Genomic DNA, 27,715 nt, shown 5'->3' with positions numbered 1-27,715 from the left:
TTATTTCACAACCATAACTTCAATTACACTGAATAAACCAAATATTATGCCTTTCCAATCTCTAAATCAAGACAGGTCAACGAGATTTTCCAGTTAGCTTCTGTGAAAAAAAGAGTAATGTGCACGCAATGTCAGGGAAGCCAAGCGATTTTTCAAAGTGCCTAAGACAAACTCCTTTGAGACACCCTTCTCTCTGTTCGTGCAAATTGAAAATGCAAAAACCCAATGAACGGTTGCAAATGTGTTGTCACTCAAATTAACCAGAAGAGGCAATCATCCAAGTGAGGGGGAAACCCTCAAGACCACAGTACCATCTCTAAAATCCTCTCACATGGGAGACTCTGACGGCAGTAAGGAGGTCAGACCGAGAATCTTCTCAATAGAACAGAACTCGCAATAAGTCAGAAGGTTTGGAAAGTCACAGTGGCGTGTTCAACATCCGTTTAATAATCAAATTTGGATAGAAGTATTGATAAACACTTCAGACACCATTATTAAGAAGCGCAGTAGCGAATTCTCCAGTCTGGCTGTGAATGAGCTCCGGCAGGATCCTGGCACCCGGCCCTGGGCTGTTTCTACTTTCGGACACGGCACTTCACTCTTTCCTGGGAAGCGCCTGCAAATCTCCGCCAGGCTCAGGCGGGAGCAGCTAAGGCAGCTTCAGAGGCCAGCATGAGCTCGCTTGAACCACAAGTCCTTTTGTAAAACGTATCTTCTTTGTAACTTAAATTAGACCGTGTCACCTGCCTGCTCAAAACCTTCCAAGGGCTTCCCAAATCAAAATAAAATCCTAATGCTGTATAACCGACAGCGCCTGACAGCATCCAGGCCCTGAAATCTGACCTCATCTCCTCCCCCTTCTCACCTCCGGGGAGGATGCTCTGGTCACACTGCCTTTCACCAACTGTGCCATGCAGCTGCCCCGCCCCAGGGCCTTTGCACTTGCTGGTGCCACCAATTGATCAGGCTTTCCTTCAAGAAAATCACACACCTCCTTCCCACTAATTCTAGCGCCACCCCTGAAGATCCCATCTAAAATTACACTCTCTAGCTCACTGCCCTGATTTATTCCTTATCCTGATTTACTTTCTTTCTTTTATAAAAAGGATTTTATTTATTTATTTATTTATTTATTTATTTATTTATTTATTTAAGAGAGGGAACGAGAGAGAGAGAAGGAGTGAGGGAGGGGCAGAGGGAGAGGGAGAAGCAGACTCCCTGTCGAGTGAGGAGCCTGACCCGGGGCTTGATACGAGCCTCGATCCCAGGACCCTGGGATCATGACCTGAGCCGAAGTCAGACGCTTAACCGACTGAGCCACCCAGGCGCCCCTGATTTACTTTCTTTTCAAAGCACTTATCATCTCACACATACACACACCCACAAAGTGCCACGTATATTGGTGTCTGTCTCTCGCCTAATAACACATGAGCTGGGACGAAAGCAGAGGCTCTGTTTTGTTCGCTGAGGTGTCCCCATCATCCGCAACGTTCGGCGGTGTGTAGTAGGTGTTACGTAAGTATGTGTGGAAGGATGGAGGCCCTATAACCCCATTTTATGTATTTCATTTGAATCCTTGGGAACTCTTTCGCTGTAATTCACGCCATCAGCCATCACAAAGTGTTCATGTTAGGGTCTAAGTCTAGTTCTCCGGGTCCACAGGGAGGAGGGCTCAGCTTCCAAAGGCCGCCTGTAGTCATCGGCTCAGGGCCCTTTTCTCCACCTTCAAAGCCAACAATGCAACATCTTCTATCTCTCTTTGATTCTGACTCGCCTGCTTCCTCTTCCCCTTATAAGGACCCTTATGATTACATTGGGCCTGCCTGGATAAGCCGGGATAATCTCCCCATCTCAAAACCCTTAACTTAATCACATCTGCAAAATCCCTTCATAAATTCTGGACATTAGGACATGAACAGCTTCGGGAAGCCATGATCCCACCTACCCGTTATGAAGCGGCAGACCTGGGATCTGAATCCTCGCTGATTTCTTGGCCACGACACTTCTGCAGTACACAGCAGGGCTTTTGGTGTTTAGCAAATCTTTGTCCTTTGCTGTAATGAAGGGAAAATGGGAAGCTTGGGGCCCAGATCCGGGTTTTGGATAGGACATGAAACAGGAAGGTTCAGCCCCTTCTGCCCTGCTCCCTGTGATATGGGGTGCCAAAGATTGACAGTTCACTCTCAGTCACTTTATCTTAAGAATAATCAGTCTCACCTTGTCCTCAAGCATATTATTGACTTTCAAGAGCCCACAGACATTTGATAAAAGTAGGTTGCGAAGTGGAAATGAAAGCCTTGCTTGGAGACAGGCACCTCGCATGGGGGTGAAGGGCCCGGGCAGTCCAGGCTGGACCTGGAGCCAGGACACCCCGTGGTAAGAGGGCAGGTGAAGAAGAGCCTATTGACGGCCCCCCAGTGCTGGGCCAGTCTCGGAGGTCCTAGCTCAAGGTGCTCCAGTGAGGCACACCCCACCCTGTGACCCAGATGACCTGGGACAGGAAGGGAGGTGGCCCTGGTCTCAACAACAAGGACTGTGGAAATGTCAGTAAGCAGCAGAGCACCAGGAGACAAAGGGACGGGGCCTGTGAGACCACGTGGCAGCCACACAAGATGATGGGCAGGACCCCAAGTCAGGCTGGTGGCCTCTGAGGGTTTCAACCTCTCAGGGTCTGGAAGGAGCTGGGAGACAAGTTCCTCAGCCCAGCAATGAGCGCTACTCCACCTGGGAGGCAAGGGCTTGGGGCAGAAGCCTTATGTGGGTACAGAAGAAGCGGCCTTGCTGGAGGAGACCAGAAGTTGAGAACGGATGGCAGTTTGGGGAAAATGAGGTGTCTACAGCTCAGCAAGGCTCCCTAATCTGTGGCAGTTGAACTATGTCCAGACCTCACCTCGAGCGGCACAGGGCTGTCCCCAAAATATACACATATTCCCTCCTTCCACAGGAGGCCAGCTCAGGAGCTGCCGGGTAGAAAGGGCCCAGTGCCTCCAGCTGGGCGGGACCGAGGAAAAGGCCGCAAGCGCACTTCCGCGTGACAGGTCATGACCTACCATGACCTTGAACTTTAGAATCAGGTACTCATTTGCATTATTCTGACACTTTACCTGAAAGTACACATCACAGGTTAGAAATTAGAGGTGACGGCACTGGAGGAGATAATGCTAAGTGAAATAAATCAAGCAGAGAAAGACAACTATCATATGATTTCTCTCATCTATGGAACATAAGAACTAGGATGATCGGTAGGGGAAGAAAGGTATAAAGAAAGGGGGGGTAATCAGAAGGGGGAGTGAAGCATGAGAGACTATGGACTATGAGAAACAAACTGAGGGCCTCAGAGGGGAGGGGGTGGGGGAATGGGATAGGCCGGTGATGGGTAGTAAGGAGGGCACGTATTGCATGGTGCACTGGGTGTTATACACAACTAATGAATCATCGAGCCTTACATCGGAAACCGGGGATGTACTGTATGGTGACTAACATAATATAATAAAAAATCATTATAAATATAAAAAAAAGAAATTAAAGGTGAATAAACACATGGGCTCTTTGTTTTTGTGACCAAGCAAAAATAATAATAATAATAATAATATAGATTGTGTGCTATAGATGTACGTTGCTTAATTATCCATCTTAGGATGACCGTAGAATTCATGGTCCAAACTGGGGCAGCCTGAAAGGGAAACGGAGTGCTTTCACTAAGTACGCCAGGTCAACAGGCAGATCCAGCCTCCGAGCCCCAAGCTTCAGTCACAGGCACCAAGGTCCCTGGGGGAGCCGCATGGGCCGGACACAAAACCGTGTAGAGGGATTATTCAATGCGGATAAGCTTCCTGAAACCTCGGACATTTTAATTCTTTTCTCCAGGAAGATAAGAAACCTCAGAGTAGGATTTCTGATAAGGTACTGGGCTGTGATGCCCACATAATGGCCGCTGAGTTCAAGTCGCATGTGTTTCTTTCTCCAGGAGATGATGAGCGTTTGAGAGCTGAGGCCCCACTTTGTAGCTTGATTTCCCTTTGTGACATTTTCCTGAAACGGGTGCCTGTCTTCTCTGCTGTCACTCCCCAAGTTCATACGGGAACCGTGAGTTCACAGGAAATTCTCCTGTGTCTGCTCTAAATGCAAGTTGTTCAAACGAGCGTCCGTTTCATAATTTCACAGTGAGCCCTGATACCTATGTCATGGATCGAGACCTGCATATTCCTAACAATAACACCACATTGACTCGATTTAAAAAAAAGAAAAAGAAAAAGAATCATCTCTCGTCATAAGGATAAGCATTATTTCATGGCACATTTTGTCGGCACTACATGTGGGGCTATGTGATGTGGGTTGCTTTCAGAGTGGTAGACACTCACTGCTGTAAGCCGTATTTGCAGATTTCCTTTCTCCTAAACCCTCACAGTGCCCAGGGCACCTCACCTCCTCCTACCTGCCCCTCAGAGCTCCTTCTCTCTCTGCAGGTGGCTCCGTGATCCCTTAGGCTAGAACCAATGAAATGGTTACCTACAGATCAGCTGTACGAATGGGAGTCTTTGTGAAAAAAAGAAAAAAGAGGGGCGCCTGGGTGGCTCAGTCAGTTAAGTGTCCGACTCTTGATTTCGGCTCGGGTCATGATCTCAGGGTCATGAGATCGAGCCCTGAGTCGGGCTCCATGCTGAGTGTGGAGCCTGCTTGAGTCTCTCTCTCCCTCTCTTTCTGTCTCTCCCCCCTCCGCTCTCTGAAAGAAAGAAAGAAAGAAAGAAAGAAAGAAAGAAAGAAAGAAAGAAAGAAAGAAAGAAAGAAAGAAAGAAAGAAAGAAAGAAAGGAGGTAGAAAACAGAACCCTGTGCCTTCACCAAAAAGTGAAAGGGACATGTGAGTAGAAATCTCTGAGAAGCTAAAAAAACAACTTGGCTAATGATCCAGCACCCCGCGGCCTCTCCTGCAGCATCTGCCACCCCCGCCCTATCTGTGTCTGAGTGAGGAAGTGCACACCGTTCACGTAGTGTGGTCTACTCCACCTCCCTTCTCTGCCACAGAATAAGTAAGACAAATCACAGCCTGAGGACCTGGCCCCTCTGCCTTGCTTCGGGGTCTCCGCGGCAGGCCCTGGGCTTCCAGCCTAGTCCTGTAATTTGGCAGAAGGGCTGGAGGGTGGTTAAGTGGTTAGCCCCACATCAAAGGGTGCTTTTCATGACTGCTGCCTAAGGAAAGGGGGAAGAGGGGATGTTGGAGCAGAGCAGAAGGAAACCACTCTAGGCAGGATGCCTGGAAGGAGAGATAAAGCAAATTGCAAAGGTATTTTAATAGACACGCTGTTTCCATTCTTTACCATGTGTTTTTCATTCTGTTTTCGGTTCCCTTTGACTTGAATTATGGGACTCTGTCTCTTGGTTAAGGTAACTTAGAGGCAGTTGCTTTTATACATCAAAATGAAGCCTGACTTTCTTGGGTGGGGCTGGGGATGATGGTAAGTGGCCAAGACAGAAACCATGTTGCCTTTCAGAAAGCTGGAAATGTTTTCTGCTCCCTCTTCCTTACGGGAGTGGTGAGTGCCTGTGTCCACAGGGCCCAGAGCACCTTGTATCAGCTAGGAAAAGGCAGCCCCAAGGATAAAATGGCGTGGCCGTGATACTGCCAAGGAGGGAGCCGACAGAGGGACAGGATGTCAGATAACCAGTCTTCCGGCTACAGAAAGGGGGTGGATTCATCTGAGGTCGGCAGCAAGGACTTCCTCTCTTTGTACCGCAATCTCTTCTCCTCTAACATGCAGATAATTACATTGGAAAAAGGCTATTGTTAGAGGTTATGAAAACTGCTTTGGAAATCTTTAAGTGGCATCTAAATAACTGACAGTTAGGCTGCAATTTCCAATCATTCAAAAGCCTCCCCCTCCCTGCCTCCGCTGGAGCCATGTTGCTCCGTTGGCCCTTGTCAACATCTGGGGACCACCAGCTATCTCCATGCTGTGGCAAAATACAGAAGAATCTTCCTTCCTTTGTGGGCAGAGATCAAAGAGGGAAGGGGAAGGGAGGTCCCGGGGCCCCCCGACACCGCTGCCTGAGTCTGGCCCAGTGCAAAACCTCGCCTTGTCCCCAACTTGTGTCAGCCTACAGGGGGACTCTGTGGGTTCCCCATGTCATCCAAGCTGCAGGAAGAGGCAAGAAGAGAGAGAAAAAGAGCAGAGCCCAACACTGTTGACTGAATCCTTTACTCTGGTTTCCTAGTTGTCTGGGAAGCATGGTGTCTATTGAGTGAGAAAAATCAGAATTGAAAAAGGGTCCTTTTGCAATGGTTTTGGTATCTTGGCCCTGACAGCTGATCTAGACAATTGTTTTCTCAACCAATCAATCAGTCGATCTAGCAAAGAGGACACGAACACCAGCCTAAAGATGTAATTTGGTAGCAATATCGCACTGCAGTCCGTATTTCATTTCATTGAGATTTCTTTCGTCTGGGCCATTAGGTTGTCAAAGATAAGTCACACCTGTCAGGACCAAAAAAAAAAAGAAAAGGCAGAAAAACTTCTTTTACTAGTCCTGATGTTTTTAAGTGGCTTGTGGTTCAGTATGTAGATTCATGTCTAATCTAGAGTTATAGTCCTGTAAAAAAAAAGTAAATCAAGCCATGAGGAACTATAAATCAAAAAATCATAATCATAATCATGCTTATCCGTGTATGTGACTCATTGTTCCCATAACAGTTTCACTTTCTTGGTAGCTTTATCTTATCTGAGAAGCACCAACTCTCCATCTGCACTGGGCCCAGCAATCTCCAAGCACGTGGCCATATATAACATTTTCTCCACACCCCTCTGGCCACCTACCTGGGAAAGCCAGGAATTAGTTATAGTTCGGACGACTTCTTGTTATTCTCACCCGCGACGTGGGTGCCTGAAAAACCCAAAGCAGAAAAGCAAGCAAGCGACACTAATGAGGACACCAACACGACTTGAAGCCCACACAGCCATTTCTTGCTATCACCCCTCCTTCTCGATCCTCCTCACGGGCCCGGCCTGGGGGCCTGCTCCTGTGTTGGGGAGAACAGCGCTGTCGTTCCGCGCTTGGACAGGTCCTCTGGCTGGCTCTCACTCAACGATCGGACTCCAGGAGAAGCAGAAAGCCGATGGGAACAAGAAGATTGAGTACCTAACTCCTGGTCCAAATATAAAAATAGTGTGGTGAGGAAATAGAAATGTATTTTCCATTAAATCAAAGAAACAAATCTGGAAAATTAGATCCTAGCACGTTTGAGTCCCTGATGGCAGGGACTATGATTTATGAGCCCAGAGCCGTGCCTTCCGCACGGGGGACATGCCTTGATGTAACAGTACCGTATCCACGTAATGAGGCGTGGATACATTTGTTCTGCTGCTCAGAAGCATTGGCCTTCTGCGAAGTCACTGTGACTATTCTTGCCCAACACCCTCCATCCAGTGACCAGGCATGCTGGCCTCCTCCTTCTTAAGCCCTCGCCCGTAACCTCAAGGAGAGCAGAACACAACCACAAAGCCCCAGATCACCAGCGCCAAACCGGATTTATGAGGACTGCGTCCTAGGCATTCCATGTGAAGCTGGCCATCGTTCTAATAGTAACACTGGGACGGGGACTACACTGATTCTCCCTTGAAAACCTTGTTGATCAACGGAGCCCACACCACATGGACTATTGTAACCAGAATCAACAACTCTGCCATGAGTCTGACCTACATATAACACCACCGGCTCTGCACCACCCCAAGGACCACATGCTTGGGTATAGATGGGGCCCCTGCATCTGGGTGGCTCTGTAGCCCTGGGAGAGAGATGCCTTCCCCTTCCCTCCCAGATCCTGCCCCTCCATCTCCTCCTCAGCCACCCCTTCGATTCTTCCTCATGTTACTGTTATGAGCAGTTTGCTCCTAGTATTAGTAGAGGTATTATCGGTTGAATTGTGTCCTCCAGAATTCATATGTCCAAGTTCCAATCCCTGTACCTTAGAATGTGACCTTGTTCGGAAATACTTTTGTTGTAGATGTGATTAGATAAATTAGGGGTGGGCCCTAATCCAATAGGACTGTGTCCTTATTTTTTAAAAAGGCATATTTGGACACACAAACACATACACACAGAATGCCACGTGAGCACGAAGACAGAAATTAAGGCAATGTGTCTACAAATCACGGAACACCAAAGACGGCCAGCAAAGCACCAGAAGTCAGAGGAGAGACAAGGGACGGATTCTCCTTTGGAGCTCTCAGAAGGACCCCACCCTGCCAGCACCTTGATCCTGAGCTTCCAGTCTCTAGAACCGTGAGACACCAAGTTCCCATTGCTTAAGCGCCCCCCGCCCCCCCAGTCTGTGACACGTGACACTTTGTTCCTGCAGTCCTAGCAAGCAAATTCAGGGGGCATCTCTCTCAGAAGGTGAGGCATGCTCCTCTGCAAACCTGAGCCAGTGCACGCCCGCCACCCTCCACGGGACAGTCTCCGCTGGGGACTGTGTGCGTCCAGGAAGGTTGGACTAGGCGGCCTTCTGCAGGTCCACGTGTCAAGTACGGAACAACCTACTTTATAGACATGCATTAAACCAAAGGACAAAAGACCCAGAGACACATACAACAAGGAACTACACGTAGAAATATACTTACAGAGAGATCCATCCTTAAAGACGCAGAATTCTATATATCGACCCAAACCTCACCCACAGTGAAAGCCATAAGCACGGCCAAGTGCACACCTGCGACATGCTCCCCACGTCATCCTAACTGAAACGAACAGATAACAGGATCTGGTTTTATGGACCCGGTTTTCTTGATACCTGCCGCTCTGACCTGCCCGATCCTCAGCTCCTATTGCTCTCTTGGTTCTGGGTGGCGGTGTTTAACCCATGGGACTCTAGGGCTTATTTTCCATTGGAAGAAATTAGGTGGCTTTTGTCAAGGGGATGTATCCCTATGGTCCAGGCAGCTCGCTCGGATGCTCCCCTACCTGGCTAGCTCACCTTCCACACTAGAAGGCCAGGGATTCGGGAAGGTCGGCTCATTGAGCCCGACACCATCTCCACGATGAGCCTTGACCAGCTTTCCATGCTTGACCAGCCTTCCATGGCCATGCGCAGAGTCAAAAATGAGAACAGACGTGAGACACGAGCTATACGTGGCTACGCGGGCTACACGTCTCCACTATTCACTTGCATGATTGAAATTACCCCACCCCCACCTCTATGACAAAACATGACTGCCCAACAGATAGTGGCTCAGTTCAGTGGCTCTCGATGTGTGGTTCCTGCTCCCTGCGTCCCTTTCAAAGGGGTAGCCTAGTCCCAGCTATTTTCTTCACACTTGTTCCCTGTGTGGCTGTGTATACTGGGCACAAAAGCAGTGGCGGGGGATCTCCTGTGCCTTAGCAGGAAGAGACGTGGCGGCCCCTGCAGAGCAGACCAAAATTCACCTCTACCTCGTAGGGTCTCCAGCTGCGCCTGAGAATTAAATCGACATAAGACATTAACAGGAGCAAAGCAGACAGATTCTGACACCTCCGTGGGAGCCTCCATAGAAGAAATGAACCCCCAAAACGGTGTTGAGCCTGTGTCTCTACACCAGGTTGAACAAAGAGAGGCAATTATGGAGAAGTAACAAAACATGCGGGGAGCTTAAAGGGAGATAAGAGGTATTTTAACACGGTCTCTTTGGATAGATTTCTCTGGGCCTCGACTCCCCAGCTGGTGATGAGAATGTTTCTTTACTCCTGGCATAGGGGGAACAACGTTCACATGGGAGCACATCTGCTTTCAGGAAGAAAACCGAGCAGAGCATTCCTGCACCTGCTGTTTTTCAAGTGCCTTTGGCTTAACCTAATCCTTATGCCGAAGTGGTATATTTTGAGTGATTTGTTCGGCCACCCTCCAGACATTAGGTCTAATCGCGAGATGTGCCACCCCTATTCTTCCTGAAATCTATGTATTTTGGCCAATGGCGAGAAGGCAGCACATACCGAAAGCTGGTTTAATGCATATATTGTACCCACAGGACAGCATCAAAGCCTTGCCAAGTGTTTTCTCCCCCCTGGGGTCAAAATTGAGTCTTTACACATGAGAAGATGCTCAACGTCAATTATCATCAGGGAAATGCAAATCAAGCTCACAGCGAGCTACCGCCTCACACCTGTGAAAACGGTTACTATCAAAAACAGAAGAAATAAGCGATGGTGAGGATGTGGAGAAAGAGGAACCTTTGTGCCCTGTTGGTGGGAATGCAAACTGGTGCAGCCACTGAGGACAGCAGTAGAGACATTCCTCAAAAATTAAAACATAGAGGGGCGCCTGGGTGGCTCAGTTGGTTAAGTGTCTGTCTTCGACTCAGGTCATGATCCCAGGGTCCTGGGTTCAAGCCCCACATTGGGCTCCCCGCTCAGCGGGAAGCCTGCTTCTCCCCCCACCTCTGCTGCTCCCCCTGCTTGTGTGCTCTTTCTCTCTGTCAAATAAATAAAATCTAAAATCTAAAATAAATAAATAAATAAATAAATAAATAAAAATAGATCTACCCTGCAATCCACTAATTCTACTTCTGGGTATTTATCTGAAGCAAACAAAAACACTAATTCAAAAAGATAGATGCACACGTGTGGTTATCACAGGATTATTTACAATAGCCAAGATATGGAAACAACCTAAGTGTCCATTGATGGATGAATGGATAAAAAAACTATGGTCTATATACACAACAGAATATTATTCAGCCGTAAAAAAGAAGGAAACCTTGCCATTTGCACAACCATGGATGGACCTTCAGGGCATTATACTAAGTGATATAAGACAGAGAAGGACAAATACCATATGATCTCTCTTTTATGTGGAATCTAAATATATATATATTTATTATTATGTATATTTATGTTTATTTTTATATATTATTTATATATTTTATATATCATTATATATCTTTCCTATATCTTATATATATATTTACGAATATATCATATATATATGTATATATGTATTTATTAAGCTTATAGACACAGAGAACAGACTGGTGGTTGTCAGAGGTGGGGAGTAAGAGAAATTGGTGAATTGCTTTGGAGTTTTTTCTAGTTTAAATAAATAGAATTTAAAAATCTTTGAGCATTTGGCCTTGTGTACAACAAATATATACCAGGACAGCCTTCAGGTACAAGGTATGTAATATGACATCCCTTAAACTACAGTCGTATCACAAAAAATTATAAGCCATCGGCTACCGAGAACTTAAGAAGCTATGGTCAGCAGCGTGTAGCTTAGTTGCTAACTGCTAGAGTATCTCCAGGGAGACATGGTGTTCTTCTCTTCTTTAAAAAGCAAGTGGAAATTTTTTTAGAAAGAGTGGAAAGTTTCCTCCTTCTGACAAGCAGAAAAAATCAGATTCTATGGTTCTCGATCTTGGAAAATTTCTGTCCATTTTTGTCAAAGGGTGAAGCAAGAGGGAGATCCTGGAGAGAAAGGGGCAATGGAGAGCTTTGCCCTTCGCTTTTGAGAGTTTATTTCTTGTGCTAGTTGAAAAGGAGAGTCTAGAAGGAGAGGCAGTGAGTGCTCAGAAACTGGTAACAGCCAAATGACTTGCTTGGGAGGCAGGGGGACAGAAGCGAGAAGACAGGCGGGACCTGCGTCAAATGTGCTTCTGATCTGAATGCCGGCCACACCATTGCCTCCGACTTTGGGCACATCATTTAGCCTCTGGGCCAAGTTTCTTTGCCTGTGAAACCCACCTATGTTGTTTCCTTTAGTCTCATCAGACTTCTTAACACTGACATCGCCACATCCTCAAAGGCCATGGACTCAACCTACTAAAACTTGGCTTTCCTGTCACTCCCTGGAAGTGGATTTCCAAAGTCACAAACAGCCTCCATCTCGTCTTGCCCATTGGACCCCCAGCAGCCCCTAGCTTATTCGACACTACTGGCCTTCCTCCCAGAAACACTTCAGTGCTCAGCATACCCACCCTCTCCCCACATCCCTCCCTCTCTGAGAGCCTCTCTCAGTCTTTACAGACTTCCTCCTCGGCTTGCCCCTTAAACTTGACCTTTAACCCACTCCCCACAACCCACAAGCCTTCTTGGGTGACTTACTCATTCTACTTTGCTTATTTATTGTTTGTTTTAAGTGACCTTTTGGCTTCTGGTTCTTATGTCCATATCTCCAGTTCTTACCTTCCTCCTTGAATCTTGTGTCCATACAAGTTTTAAAAAGCTCTTTGGATGGCTGTCCCCAAAGTGCCTCAGTTTTAGTAGGTCAAAATGGAATTCATCAAATTTGACTTGTTCTATTTTCCTGAAGATGGTGGTAGCATACAGTTACCTAAATCAGGAGGCTGAAATTATCTTAGGCTCATCCTCTGTATCTAATCGTCTGTACCAATTTCTACTGATTTGACATCTATCAAATATTCTTGAAACTGCCACCACCTCCCCATTCCTATTACTATCACCCTGCCTTCTTTGAACAGGACCAGCACAGCAGCCTGCAGTCCTAGGTTGGGTTTCCCAGGAGCAGAGTCTTGGAGGAAGTGGGAAAATGGGACAGGGAAGAGGAAGAAGGTACAAAGGACGCGGTTTCAGGCCAAGTGCCAGCCTCAACCTGATCCCACAGAGATGTCCCTGAGTGTAGACTCTGCCTCAGGTTTGACCCAACTTGAGGAAGGGAGCTGGGCTTTCCCACCTCAGTCAGTCACTGCCAAGGACACACTGGGAGAAGGAGTAAAGGAGCCCCAGTAGCCCAAGGGCAGTCCACACAGAAACAGTAAAAGGGATCCAAAGGGACCCAGTGGGGTCTAGGAAGAACACTAATGCCATCTCCTTACACCTCCTAGATAAGCTCGAGGTAGATTTCTATACTTCAGCCAAATTTGTCTACCAAAATCAAAGAACTGCCCAGGTCAGTCTCCCACTTAAACCTTTTCAGTGACTTCCAACCTTTTAGCAGCACTGTGGAAAATGGCTTTCTTCACCATCCTAATAGGTATCAGAATCAGACAGGGGGAGGGCGTCTGTGTTAAAATACACCACGGTCTCCTGAAGATTCATGCTGCATACCAGCTCATTAAGGGCTCTGAGAAGGGTTGCAGTAAAGAAACCTGTTCACTTGTTCAGCCAGGGAATAACCAGCCCTGTCTGACCTTAACTTGAGTGCTTGCTTGTGTGTGTCTTGTGGGAGGTACCCCTTACACACCTCTGTCTGCACACCTGGGTGGGAAGTGCTGGCCTATAGGATAAAGTTCCTCAGCATAGCACGTAAGTTTCTCTGTGGGCTGGCCTCACCTCCTCTCAGCTTCATCCCTGACTCTAGTAACACCGAACTGTATCCCAATCCTTGACATATACCTTGACGTGTCACCGGGGCCTTTGTGTCCCATTTTTGCTGTACAACTGAGCTCTCTGTCAAAGCTCAGGTCTATTGACACCTCTTCCAGGAAGCCTTCCTAAGACCCTGTAGCAGGCAGTGTTCTCCAGAGAAACTGAATCGTATGGAGACTGAGAAGTCCCAAGATCTGCAGGGTGAGTAGACAAGTTAGACACTTAGGAGAGCCGATGTTTCAGTCTGAGTCCTAAAGCAGGGAAAAAACCTGAGGTTCTAGCTTGAAGGTAGTGGGGCAGAAAAAATTCTCTCTTATTCTGCAGAGAGTCAACCTTTCTGTTCTATGCAGGCCTTCAACTGATTGGATGGGGTCCATCCCATAGGGATGACAACCTGCTTTACTCAGCCTTACTGACTCACATGTCAATCTCGTCCAAAAACACCCTTACAAAAATGCCCAGAATAATGTTTGACCAACTATCTGGGACCCCATGGCCCAGTCAACGTGATGCATGAAGTTAACCATCACAGACCTAAGGGCATTTCTTGTGTTCCCACTGCTTTCTACACATACAATTTCTATTCTTTTTTTTTTTTTTTTACCTTCCTCACCATTTGTAAGCATACAGATCAATGTGTTAAGTGTGTTCACATTGTTGTGCGATGGATCTCCAGAACCCCTTTGTCTGGTGAAACTGAAACTCTGTACCCATTCAACAATAATTCCCCATTCCCTTTTCCATCTGCTCCCAGGCCTGGCAGCAACCATTCTTTTTTTTTTTTTTTTTTTTTTTTTTTTTTTTTGTCTATGGATTCAACGACTCTAAGATTCTCATGTAAGTGAAACCATTCAGGATTTGTCTGGCTTATTTCATGTAGCTTTAATGTCTTCATAGTTCATCCACGGTGTAGGATGTGTCCTCCTTTCTTTTTAAGGCTGAGTAGTAGTCCATTGCGTGCATACACCAGATCTGGTTTATCCATTGATGGACATGAGGCTGCTTCCTCATTTTCACTACTGTGGGCCATGCTGTTGTGAACACACACGTACAAACATCCCTTCGTGACTCAGCTTTCAATTCTTTGGGATATATACCCAGAACTGGGATACACTTTCCCGTCTTAACTCAGACCAGATCTTATTGGAATCTCATCTTGTCCAAGCTGGCTCGCTCCCTTCCGGTCACACTGGACTTTAAGCTTTGGAAGGGAGGGGCTGAGCTTGATTCATGCTGGCGACATGAGGGTGAATCACTCAGCAAATAACAGTTTCCTGCCCGGGAGTTTCCTTGTGCCCACCCCCCTTCCACCTGATTTCTCTGAGGAGGACATCATGAACTTTCAAGGTCTGAAGAGTCCCACGTTCCAGGATCATTCACAAATTCTCCATTTCAAAGATTAGGATTCTGGGTGAGCTGGGAAAAAGGACTCTAACTAAAACCATGAAGGAAAGACAGGGGCTATTAAGATGTGTTTGAAAAGAATTGAGAAAAAAAAAAGTTGCATGTTACACTTTGCTTTCCTTAAAAGTTGCTCTAAATGGGACAGCATTGGTCTTTGATAATACTCTTTCTAAAGTTATGTTTTTATTTTTAAAAGTTATATCTTAAGACTTTAACTCAAAGACAATACTAGGAAATTACACTGATGGCCTTTAATCTTGTCTACGGTTTAGGACACAGGGGTGGCAGTCTGCCTTAATTTTAGGATCAGCTGTAGTGAGCAAAATGAGAATGAATGAGTCTGAACATCTAAAGGGATGATGGCAATATGCACACCGTACTCACAGGGGTCCATGTGTAATTCTCCCATGGGCGTTCCCATTACTGTCCCCCCTACTTTCAATTTCATGAGGATTTCATCAACAAGACACAAGTTCGGGGCCAAAATGGTGGACATTTTGTAAATGATGAAATGGCAGTTGGAAACCTGAGGATAAAAGTCTTCTTTGCAGGGTCCCACGACATCTTACCAGAGGTTGGCTTGCTATGCAGCGTGCCACTTCCCAAGAGAACGAGGCATGCTTCTGTCGTGTACATTTTTCAAGCCCTCGACGCTGTGATGGCTGCCTCCTGTGCTTGGCTCTGTAGCCGGTGGGTTTCTAGCCCATCGAATGACTCCCTTCACTGCTCCTGCTGAGTGTTTCAGCATTTCCTTCGTCCTGTGGGGACCCCGCTGGCTGCCAGCATAGCAGAAGCACAAGTAGATACAAGAAGACGCGCATACCATAAACCTCCCTCTGCTTCCCTGGGCCAAGAAATCCTTCTGGTCTGAGCAAGACAATCCAAGACAATCCAACGTGTTGGGTTTAGACACCAGCATCAGCTGGCAGTGTCATAATAGGTGACGTGTTTCCCAGAGATGTGCAGTTAGAATAGACTTCAAAAGGCGTCGCGCTCCGAAATCCGCTGGCAGGCAGCTGACCAGCATCCAGAGCATATCCACTGAAGGACTAGCCCTACCAGACACACTCACTTGGGCTGTGTGGTCCCGGGTCTGTTTGGGGTTATTTCCCTCGTCAGGGCACACACCATTATTGTCAGGACCAAGAAAGGAGGCAGACAGGCCCAGCTTCTAGAAGCTGGAGGAGTGGCCTGGGTTTAAAACTTCTCAGGTCTCCTTCCAGCTGGCAAGCTGCTTCGGCTTGGGAGACGAAACTCAGATGCCGCCCTCCCGCTTTCCTGTGTCCTGACCCTGGTGTGAACATTCATCTCTGGGCTCGGCCTCCCGAATCACACAGGCGGCTCCCAGCCCCACCGGGGGGCACACGGTCATTCCGGGGTCCCCACCCCGACCTGGCAACCAGGCCAGGGATCCTGGCATTCCTCATCCTCTGGAATGTCCCTTCATTCTGGTTAACTTGGCCTCAAGCCCTTGTGGTAGGAATGAGGCAGGAGTCGGCTTGTTCTCCCGGCAGAGACACCGGGGAAGGCTCCTGCCTGCCGAGCTGTGGCTTTGCTACCTGCTCCCACGGAGGAGTGGAGCCGCGTGCCTTTCCAGTCCACTCCAGGGGAGTCCACGCCGGACCAGAGGCAGCTCCTGGGTGACTCTGCTATCACCCCCCTGCCTCCCCTTTCTGGGACCAAGAGCCTTGACCATAACATCACATTACCTAGGGCGTGGCATAAACAGGCCTCTCTAGAGAGTGCTCTATTCGAGAGAGTAGCGGACTGAACGGGAACTTTTGCTAGTCCTACACACGTTGCCTTGAACAACTCTTGAACAGAGCGTGCAATTCACCGTCACCACAGGGGCTGGCCTAAGAAGATCCCACCTGCCCTTCCCTGCTTCGCTCCCTTGCTGGGCTTGTAAGGCCGTGGCCGCACTCCGAACGGCCGAAGCTGAGCGTGCAGCTAGCTCATGGAGAGTTTGGGGGTAACTGCAGCTTCTTCCTCTGAAACCATTCCCGACTTCCAGGGACTAGTAGCCTGAGCCTTATTTACTCACATGAATTAACCAGCCAAGTGCCGGCCCCTTGCTTATTTCCCAGGTGGAAGGAAGCCTGCTTTTACCGTCTCTTTCTTCTTCTCTGCCTCACTTTTCTGTTTTCTTACAGACGGTGTCCTTTCACTCTCACTGGCACTATTTTTCCCAGCAGGCCTCTGTGACCCCTTCTCTCTGTCCCAAAGCTTTGCTGCAGAGACATTCTCCTCCTTTGAGCCACAGCCCCACTCTGCCTCCTTGGCCTGCAGGGAGGCGTCCTGCACTGCTGGGGGCTGCCGCAGGCTCTCCTGGTCTCCCCTGCACCAGTGCTCTGCCCCCCCTCCGCGCTATGTGGGGTGCAGAGCCCCCTAAAACCACGTCTCCTCCTAGAGTCTGAGACAGAAAGAAGAAAGGAGTCTTCAAAGACTCTTTATCTAAAGCCACAACCACCGCACTTTCTTACACAAAAAATGCCACCATATCAGCCGTCAAAAACAGAAGAAAGGCAGAAAGAAAAGAAAACATCTGTTGTAACAGTGATAACGAATGATAGCTCTTCCGGACCCTGCATTCCAGAATCCGGGATGTCAAGTTTACATTCATCGACTATCAGCCCGATCAGTTCGCTCAAGCAAGGACTCTGTCGCCCCGCCACGTGTGCCTGCCCCTTGCAAGGGAACAGGAGACACCCTCCAAAGTAAAGGAGTCCTCAGAGCAAGCCCACCTGGCCATGTGAAAGGGTACTTCTCCCCAGCGAAAGCGTGATTCTGCAAGAGCAGGGTGCTGGTCCCCATCTTGGCCAGGGATGTGCGAGTCAAAACTAGGACCGCATGGCTTAGAAAGCTGCACGGTCGTCTCTGGGAGTGTGGATGGGCGCTGTGAAAGCAAGTACAACCTTATGAATCTGGTCTGCCTTTGGGAAGGACTATCCACCAGCAGTATGAGTGAGTGAGGGAAATAGACCAGTTTTTCTCTCCGAGTGACTCCACCATTAAACAGATATGGTTCAAAAGGGATGAGCTGTGTGCACCTACGTGGGCCCATCTCTGTAGCCCGCTGATCGCAAGCCCCGCTTTGGGGGTGAGGATGCCCCTCTCGAGGGCTACAGCAGAGCTGTCCCGCTAAAGAGGCTCCAGCAATTAGACCTGCTTTGACAAGTGGCCCACCGGACACACTCACGTGGCGGCAGAGAACAGAACACCGGTCTCCCTGGGAGACACAAGCTTTGTGTTGCAATCTCCCGTCTGTACAGACAGACTGTCTTAAAGCATTTAGTAGCGAACCAGGCATGCCCCAGCCCCAATTTTAAGACGTGAATTCACTGCATTTAGTTTGCTAAAGATGAAGGCGGTGGCTTCCGCTGACATGACCACTTCCAGGTCGTCCCTCAGGGAGCTGCTTTCTGCACGTCCCTCAGGGCCCAGGCGGGAGTGGCAGGGGCAGGTCTGGAGCAGCAGGCACCTCCTCGGGAAGAGCTAGACTCTCAGGGGCAGAAGCGCTACCCCAGGAAGGTCCACGGGTTGACCCCCTGCGGGCTGATTTCAGCTGCATAGGGCACCTGCCGGATGTACTCCTGCAGAAAGAGCAGCTCCTGGCTCCCATCCCCCGCTGCCTGAGAGGACAGGCCCCCCACTCCGCTTTCTTTTTTTTTAAGGTTTTATTTATTTATTAGTCAGAGAGAGACAGAGCAAAAGAGAGAGTGAACATACTCAGGGGGAGCGGCAGGCAGAGGGAGAAGCAGGCTTTCTGCTAAGCAAGGAGCCAGATGTGGGACTCGATCCCAGGACCCTGGGATCCTGACCTGAGCCAGAGGCAGACACTTAACCGACTGAGCAGCCCAGGCGTCCCTCCACTGCGCTTTAATGCAAGTGCTTGCAAGTCGGATCTCCGTGCAAAGCCCAGATAACCGAACTGCCCAAATGGGCAATAGGGTTGATTTGTTTGGTTTAGGTAGGCCCATATGAGCCCTTGTATGGCAGCCCTATTTTGGTTTAGGCATTTTCACGATACCTGAATTGAATTCAGTGAATACTGACCGAGTTGCAGAGAATATAAAAATGAATGTGTCCATCCTTGTCCAGAAGGGTCTCCCACTCTTTCCTTTGTTGTCATAAACAAGGGAAAGATGGGACAGTATGGAATGGTCAAAAAACAGGGGTAGGGATGGTACTCCTCGCAGCCTTCCCAGGGGAGATACTTTGTGTTTCAGGAGTTCTCGGGGCAGAACAGAGTGTGGAAAGCCATCTTTGCTCAGGGGAGGAGGCGGAGCATGAGGGAGTCAAGAGACCGGGTGGAAAGGGGTCTCAAGGACCTCCCGACTTACGTGGGAAGCCCCTGTTCTCCTGACTTGATGACTTTCCAAACATACTCTTCAAAACAGAAAACCTCCAAGCATTTCCTTCCTCTGCTTTCAGCCCAACCTGGAAACTCGAGGGACCGGTGACAATATAGGGAAGTAGGCATGCCACACAGACAGGGTGGGAGACAGAACTGGGTCCCTAAAACGGTAACAAGATCAGGGAGCCAGGTTGTGGTAAGGCCATCTGCAAGAGGAAAGTGTAATTTCAGATTATTGAAACGAAACCAGAGAAAGACAGGGGAAGGGCGGGAGGGAAGAAGGAAGGAAAGAGAGAGAGAATGGGAGAGAGGGAGAGAAAGAGGAAGACAGCCAGGCAGGAAGGAAGCAAGGAAGGGAAAGGAAGAGGCACTTACTGAGTTTAAAGACAGCTAAGGAACAATTTGGGTATCTGACAGTGTTTTGCCCCTGGAGCCCCTCCATCCCTCCAGGAGGCAATGACGAATCTGGAACAGTTACAGAGTCATTCCTCAGCATCTCTAACTGGGCAGAAGTTTCCAAAAATATGTGTGCGGTTAGGATGGGCCAGAATTTGAAAAGATTCTTTGGGGGGCAAATAGTACTGCCAGGATCCAGCGAAGGTCAGACATTTTAGGAAATCTTTTCCTGGTTCCCAGCAGTCAAGGACTGTTGCAGTGCTGTCCCACAAAGCCTGGCGGTCCCAGGAAGCTCTCTCGTGACTCTCAGGCCCCACGTTAAAGCACCTTCTGAAACACTTGTGTTTTTAGGAGAACATAAAGCAACATAAAATACAGCTATTTGTCACCCACAAACGTCACATACCACGCTGCACAATCATTTCTTTTTTTCTTTTTTCTTTTAAATTTTTTATTGTTATGTTAGTCACCATACAGTGCATCCTTAGTTTTTGATGTAAAGCTCCATGATTCATCGTTTGCGTATAACACCCAGTGCTCCATGCAATACGTGCCATGCACAATCATTTCTATGGCAGGAGACACTTTGGAAAATTTTCAGGGATTGATTAACTATAAAAATAACTTCAAGAAGGATTACGTAATTTCAAATAACCCTTCAACGTGAGAAGAGGGGCCATCCTTTGTTTCAGAGGTTAAGTAAAGAGGACACGCACGGGTGGCGGGTGGCACGCACATACAGCCCGGCAGGTGCGCCTGGGCTGGAGCCCCGTCCTTTCCGCCCCTCCTGGCAGCCCGGGCTCTTCCTAGCTAGACCACTGGATTTTCTGTTAAGGACCCTAATCAAAGTGGAAATAGCACAGAGAAGACTTGAGCGGCAGGGAGGGCGCACTGGGGATTTTAAAGTTGCGGTGCTCATTCATAAAGTTAATTCACAATGAATACTTGTGACTTCACTGTAGTTCAAATCTCACATTCTGAGAACCAAGTGGGCATGAGATGCTCCCATTTCAGGGCCTCCGGGAAGAACTGGCAGAGGCCACCGGGAAAAGCACTTCAGGGATTGTAGGGAAGCAAACACGGTTCATTCAACACAGAATTTTGCTAGGTTTGCGCAGGCCTCGGACACTTACACTTCTTTTCAATGGGTTTTGGAAGAGCGGACAGAGGAAAAACAGAGTAAAACTGTTGGCAAACAGAGAAGTGACTGGGTTACTGCAGAAAAGGGCTGAAATCAGAGACAAAAAGGTCTCAGAGAAGCAGCAAACATTTCCAGGGCCCACATGAGAAATTGTTTTCATCTGAAACAGTCCAGCAGCATTTCCTGATCCACGACTGGCCTCTGCGCCTCACAGGAACGAACCGCAGTGTGAATGGTTTCGTTTTATTGGCCGCGAGGCTGCCAAACAGAACCCTTCTTAAATGAGTTATCAAAGCCACGACGGAAACTTGCATGAAATACTCCAGACCAGCTTTAACCAATGATGGCAAACTCAGAAAATCATGGAGTTGTGTGTGGATTTGGCTCGAAGTCAGACATGTTTTGAGGTTTTGAACACTGTGACTATTTGCATCCATTAAATCAGTTTGGAAAAAGAGAGAACAAAGAACCGGGATATGGAAACTCTGTGTCTTAAGAAAGAGCCAAGCTTCCCCCCTCCCCAGTCAGAGCAAGGCTGGGGGGCGGGGGGAGAAGGAAAAGAGTTTGTGTCTCCTGAAGGGCTAGGTTTTTCCTGAAAGTCTTAACAGGCACAGGGGCAACATCTGGGCGCCTATGAGAACACAGCTGTAAACCAGACCAAATTCCTTTGGTTTGCTCCAGGGGACATGGAGGTGCCCGAGCTCCCAAGCTCAGGGGCACAGGCAGGTGAGTGCCCTGCCTGCACGGTCATCTCTGTTAGAAATGTTCCCTCTCCATTCAGGCAAATCCTGCTTTAAAAAAGTGAGCCAGGAGTCTGAGCCAGCATACTGAGGTGCTGCTGTGTCATAGGGAGGCATGCACAGACCTGCCCCTCACCCCGCTCCCTTCCCAGGAACAGAGCAAGAACTCAGGGCTTACCGCCAGCTTTTATGATCTTAGACACTCACCCTCCAACCATCTGAGGCAATTAAGAATGATTACCTCTGAATCAAGGGCAAATCTTCCAACAGCTTCCTGCCCACGGTTTGAGTGGGCAGAACTGCCTGTGAGAAGTTCTGCTTCTGAAATGGGAGGAGTGCTGTAAAAATCCTCATTGAAATTGTCAGTTAGGGTAAGGGACATAGGGAGGTCTTGAACTTCTGCCTGTTTTCACGTGTTCCCTTTCTTCCTGGTGCTGGTGAGGTCTCCTAGTACCCTCGAGGTGGCCACGGTCAGGAGGAGACCCCGGGCTCACCACCCCCTCTCCCACCTGCTCCCCCACCACCAGAGCTGACCACACTTCTGGAAGCTGTGCCTTCCTCTCTGGCCCTCTCAGAGGAGAGAATTAGGTTTCAGCACTTGTACCACTGAAACACAGGCTGCTAAGATTTGCCTTTAAGTTTTCTACTTTGTGCTTCCCTCCCATGAAGTATCCCACGGAGTAATACTTGCCATTGGATTTGAGAGTTCATTTCTACCTGTGCTTCCCTCCGGTGAAGTACCTGGCAGAGTAAGTAATGCTTGTAATTGAATTTTAGAGTTCCAGAGGCCTGTCTGTGTTTAGTGTATCTGTTTCTACTTCCCCAACCCCCCTAGAAACTAACATCTGGGTTTCTGGTAAATTACTGAGTCCAGAGTTGGAATCCCTAGGGAGTATTTTACCTCAAGGTACTATTAGTCATTACCTACAGGGCTTGTTAAAACACAGGGAATGTTTTACTTCTAATCAGTGTCTGGGTAATCCTGATGCTGCTGGCCCTGGACCACACTTCGAGAACCACTGGCCTATGCCACAGAGCCTTCCCTTTCTTTCCCTGCTTCTTCGTTACCCCATTCCTGAAACCACCCCCCATAAAAGAGGAAGAAGTCAGGGTGATGCTGGCTGGTGAGGGAATTACAGAATTGAAATGAATAAGAGAAGTTTGAATTACTTGAATTATCTATCAGAGTTGCCTCTATGCCTTCCCAGGAAATATAATTTCTTAATTTCTTTTCTTCCACAAATTAACCTTTTATCCATAGCAGAGAATTTTTCTGTCAAAAAACAATCTTTGACCTTTAGAATACAATCTCAACTTTAATCCTTCCTTCTGATGAGAATTAAGTCTCTTTCCTTCCTTTTTTATTGAGATATAATGAACATATAATATTATGTTAGTTTCAGGTGCACACCATGGTGATTTGATAATTGTAGATATTGCTAAATGATCGCCACAATAAGTCTAGTTAACATCTATCACAGTTACATTTTTTTCTTGCGGTGAGAGCTTTTACAATCTACTCTCTTAGCAACTTTCAAATATGCAAAACTGTGTTATTAGCTCTAGTTACCATGCTGTACATACCTCCCCAGGACTGAGTTATTTTATAACTGGAAAATTGTACCTTTCACCACCTTCACATTTCCTTCTTATTCTGAATTCATCTTCCCTTTACTGTCAAACAAAATACCATGGAATAAAAGCTAATATTTACTGAGGCCCTGCTATGTGCCAAGGACTATACTAACACTGCTTAGTGGTTTACATGAGTCATCTCAAAGGATCCTCTCAAGAATTTTGCAAAGTATATGTTATTCACCCATTTTACATATGAGTGGATTGAGGGTTAGGGAGATTTTGTGGTTGCCTGAGGCCACCTCAGTAAATCCTAGGTAGGACAGGGATTCAAATCCAGACCTGATTCCAGAGAGCAAGTTATATCGTCATAGCATTCTATTTTCTATAATATTCTATCTGCTATACTATAGAATAATCAATTACAAAATGAAAGACTTGCCACATATTAAACAAGTCTTCTGTGATCCATCCATTCATTCAGTATCTGTTTTAATTAAGCACATACTATGTGCCATGCGCTATAGTTAGGCCCTGCAAATACAATGGTATAAAAGATAGAATGTTTCAAAATACATTTTACCATCCTGCCTTTTAAAAATTTATTTTATTTGAAAGATTTTATGTATGTATTTATTTGAGAGAGAAAGAGAGAGAGAACGAGTGCATAAGCACGCAGGGGAAGGAGCAGAGGGAGAGGGATACACAGACTCCCCGCTGAGCACAAGCCTGAAGCAGGGTTTGATCCCAGGACCCAGACATCTCAACCTGAGCTGAAATCAAGAGTCCAACGTTCAACCTACTGAGCCGCCCAGATGCTCCTAAAAATTTGTTTTTTAAAAGATTTTATTTATTTATTTGAGAGAGAGAGTGAGCATGAGCAGGGGGAGGGGAAGCTGGAGAGGGAGAAAAAGAATCTTCCAGCTGACTCCCCACTGAGCGAGGAGCCCACAAGGGCTCCATCCCAGGACCCTGAGATCATGACCTGAGCCAAAGGCAGACTCTTAACCAACTGAGCCACCCAGGCACCCCAAAAATTTAATTTAAAAATAGTTTGTCTTTTGATTTAAATTGTTCCCAAAAGTATGTACCATTCAGCTCAGAACTATATTCCTCCTGCCTCTATTTCTAGCAAACTTCCTTGATTTTCTATAAAGTCTGTTTAACAAACTTGTTTCCTATTTGTCTTAAAGGAGCATGTGTTGCTTTAATTTTTAAAATATTTTTATATTTTATTTTAATTATTTATTTTTAAAGATTTTATTTATTTATTTGACAGAGAGAGAGACAGCCAGCGAGAGAGGGAACACAAGCAGGGGGAGTGGGAGAGGAAGAAGTAGGCTCCCAGCAGAGGAGCCCGATGTGGGACTCGATCCCATAACGCCGGGATCACGCCCTGAGCCAAAGGCAGACACTTAACGACTGAGCCACCCAGGCGCCCCTAAAATATTTTTATTTTTTGAATGAATGATATATTTATATAGCTCAAAATTTAAAAGAAACAAAAGAGTAAAGAGTGAAACTTAATCTTCCTTCCACTCCTGGCCCCAGCTCCCCACATCTCCCCAGAGGCAACCACTATTATATGTATACATTGTCTTCTTCCCTTCCTTTCTTAATACAAATATTTGGTTACTAGCTACTTTTCTTTCCATAGACAGAACTTGGAGATCATGCCAAATCAATAAATATAGTTACGTTGTTCTTTCTAACAGCTGCATATAGAAATAACTGTAAAATGTACCAAACAATATTTAACTAGTCCCTGTTGTTGAACATATAACATGCTCCAATATTTTGCTATTATGAAGAATTCCACAAGGCTTACTCTTGTATGTATATCAATTTACACATGAGCACGTCTATCTGTAAGATAATTTCCTGTAAGGGGAAACGCTGGGTCAAAGTCAAATGGTATGTGCATTTGTACTTTAAAAAATGTTCCATTACAGAATTTTTCAAGCACTACAAAAGGAAAGAGACTAGTAGAATGAACCCCCACACACCCATCGCCCAGCTTCCAGTTACCATTAATCCATGGCGGATACTCTTTTATATATTGGCCCTATTCATTCCCCCACCTCAAATTATTTTGCAACAATTTCAGACATAATGTTATCTCATTGGTAAATATTCTGGCTCTATTTCTGAAAGCTAAGGGCTTTAAGAATATGTGCGTGCGTGTGTGTACTATTTCATTATCACACCTAAAATAAATTCATAATAACTTATCAATGTCATCCACTGCCTTGTTAGTGTCACACTTCCCCAGACTGTCTCATGAAAATTTATTTTTGAAATAGTGTGCTCTTTGTTCCAGCAGCTATTCAAGTCCATCCTATTCATTGCTGCTCCTTAAGTGTTTTGATTTTCCCTCAGCTCTCTCTCTCTCTTGTTCTCTCTGGAAGATGGTTCTGTCACCTGCAACTATACAGACAACACGTCTAGATAACTGTCAGCGGGAAGAGGCTTGTCTACACAGGCTTTGCTCAAGATACTGACCTGCTTTGACTATGGGTGGGAGTGCAGGTCTGGAGCCCATACTTTCGTCCTTGGAGAGAACCTGTCAGGTTCAGGGAGGAATGGGGGAAGGAAGGCTGGATTCCCCACATCCAGCTCTGTCTGGGCTCACTGCTGTAGCCCATCTCGGCCCTCTGGAGGGCAACGGAGTGACTGGTGGGATGAGGGGCATGTCCTGTCCTGTAAGCTACTCGCAGGGCTTTGCCATCTGACAGACTCCAGGTCAAATCTCAGCTGGCCTTGAGCAAATCTCTCTGAGCTGAAATTTCCTCACCTTAACACTGGGGTATTAATCCTTAGCTTCAAGGGGTGAGAAGCAAAGGATATCACATGCGGGGCTCGTGCTCAATGAGTGTAGCTTATAGGACTCTCAAGATCTGTGATTCCATGATGGAGACCCACAGAGTCTCGAATAGCCCCAGACACTGAGCGTCAACCAAGAGAGAAGAAGCCCGTAGCTCTTCCTTCTCTGAGGCCCACTGCTTGGTAAATATAACATGTCTGCCCACGGTATTCCTGCTCTCTCCCGCTGCTGTCCTCGCATCAGCCCATCTTCTCCGGGGGCGGGGGGGCAGGGAAGGCTGGCCACCCACTCAAGAGCAAGCATTTCTACCCCGATGCCCCCTTTCTTGCGGGTGCAGGGGTGCATCCGTCCCTGCTAAGTGTGGGCTGCCCGCGCAGGGGCTGCGCTTCCGGGAGGCACTCTCTCCAGCTCACCTTTGTTTTCTCGCCCCGAAGGGAACAACAGAACGTCTAAACAGCCCCCTGGCCCCTGCCTAGCGGAACAAAGAACCTGGCACGATCCATTCTCTCTGGCCATCTGCTCGGCTCCTTTCGTGACCGAGAGGGGTCTGCGGGGTAAGGCGGAAAAGCCCACGGCGCAGATACATCCCAGACGCCGGCCTCCTGCCCCTGCAAGACCGGATCGGCGGTCCCCGTAAGGCAGCCCACCCCCACCCGTTCTCAGGCTTCAGCTGGCGTCGCGTTCCCCGGACCCGGGTGGAGAGTGAGGGCGTGGGGAGACCCCTGCCACTGCGCCCCGGCGTGGGGAGACCCTGGTGGCAGCCGTGGCGGCCCGCGCGCGGCCCTTGCCCCCACTCGGCCCTGTGAGCCCATGCCAGGGACGGAGCCCCGGTAACCCCGCGCCTTAGAGACCCGGGGGTATCGGAGCCCCAGGCGCACAAAGAGTCGGGGTCCGCGAGCGCCCCGGCCACCGGGAGGCGGATGGGCGCCCTCCCCCGCGCCCCCACGCCGCGGCCCGCGCGCCGAGCCCGCGCCGCCGGCGTCTCGGAGGCGTGCGTCTCCTTATATGGTCAAATGACACGGCGGGGGTTCTCGCGGGCGGGAGCCGCCGCGCTCCACCCGGCCAGCCGCCCCGCCGCAGCCCCGCGCCGCCGTCGCCCCGGGACGCCCGCCCGCCGCCCGCCCGGTCCCCAGAGCCCGCCCGCGCCGCGCGGTGAGTGCCCTCCGCCCGCGCCCCCCGCGGGAAGCCGACACCTTGGGGACCCGGGGTGGGGGGAGGCTAGCCGCGGAAGAGCCGGGAAGACTGGAGCCGAGGCGTGGGGGACACCCGGGAGAGGGGAGCGAAGATGCGGGGGAGACCCCGGGAAAGGGGGACCGAGCCGAGGGGGCGCCCCGGGGGGAGGGAGCGGAACCGTGGGGGACACCTGGGGAGGAGGAGCCAGGCCTTGGAGGCGACCCGGAGACCGGGGAGCCGAGATGCGGGGGAGACCCGGGAGAGGGAAACTGAACCTTGGAGAGATCTGGGGAGAGGGGAGCATAGCTGCGGGGTGACCGCGGGCAGAGGGGAGCAGAACCGTGAGGACACCTGGGAGAGGGGAACAAAACCGTGGGTTACCCAGAGAGAGGGGAGCGGAGCCGCGCGGGAGACCCCGAGAAAAGCCGGGTCGAGGAGAGCAGAATTGTGGGGACATCGGGGAGAAGGGATCCGAGCCTTGGGCAAGACCCAGGCAGAGGGGAGCAGAACCGTGGGGATACCTGAGAGAGGGGAGCGTAGCTGCGGGGTGACTCCGGGAGAGGGGAGCAGAACCGTGGGGGATACCCGGGGAGAGGGGCACGGAGTCGCAGGGGAGACCCCGAGAAAGGCGGGGAGAAGGGAGCAAGGTAGAAGGAGGACACCTGGGAGGGGAGATCGAACCTTGGGGGAGCGCAGGAGAGGGAAGTTGAGCCTTGGGCAGCTGAGCCTCGGGGAGAAGGGACCCAAGCCTTGGAGGAGACCGGAGGGAAAGGGAGCTGAACCATGTTGGGGAGAGCCGGGGGGGGGGGGGGGGGGG

At 48.7% G+C, this 27,715-nt stretch overlaps 1 protein-coding gene across 4 annotated transcripts in view; it reads left to right on the top strand.

The window, feature by feature from the left end:
* The window catches only part of FHL2 (four and a half LIM domains 2), a 67,941-nt gene that overhangs the window by 6,108 nt on the left and 34,118 nt on the right, over positions 1-27,715 (top strand). The window contains exon 1 of one of the 4 annotated variants that reach the window (XM_040623661.1): positions 26,172-26,279. The exons of 1 other annotated variant lie outside the window; for it this stretch is intronic. The gene's annotated coding sequence lies outside the window, so the exon portion shown is untranslated. Of the gene's footprint in view, positions 1-26,171; positions 26,359-26,823; positions 26,878-27,715 lie in introns of those variants that run through there. 2 more of the 4 variants (XM_008699089.2, XM_040623660.1) reach the window with 2 other exon arrangements.

This window comes from Ursus maritimus, unplaced genomic scaffold (assembly GCF_017311325.1).
Source record: "Ursus maritimus isolate PB19 unplaced genomic scaffold, ASM1731132v1 scaffold_6, whole genome shotgun sequence".
NCBI classification, from domain to species: domain Eukaryota; kingdom Metazoa; phylum Chordata; class Mammalia; order Carnivora; family Ursidae; genus Ursus; species Ursus maritimus.
Note: the sequence above shows the minus strand (reverse complement) of the source record. Positions and strands in the feature narration are given on the sequence as shown.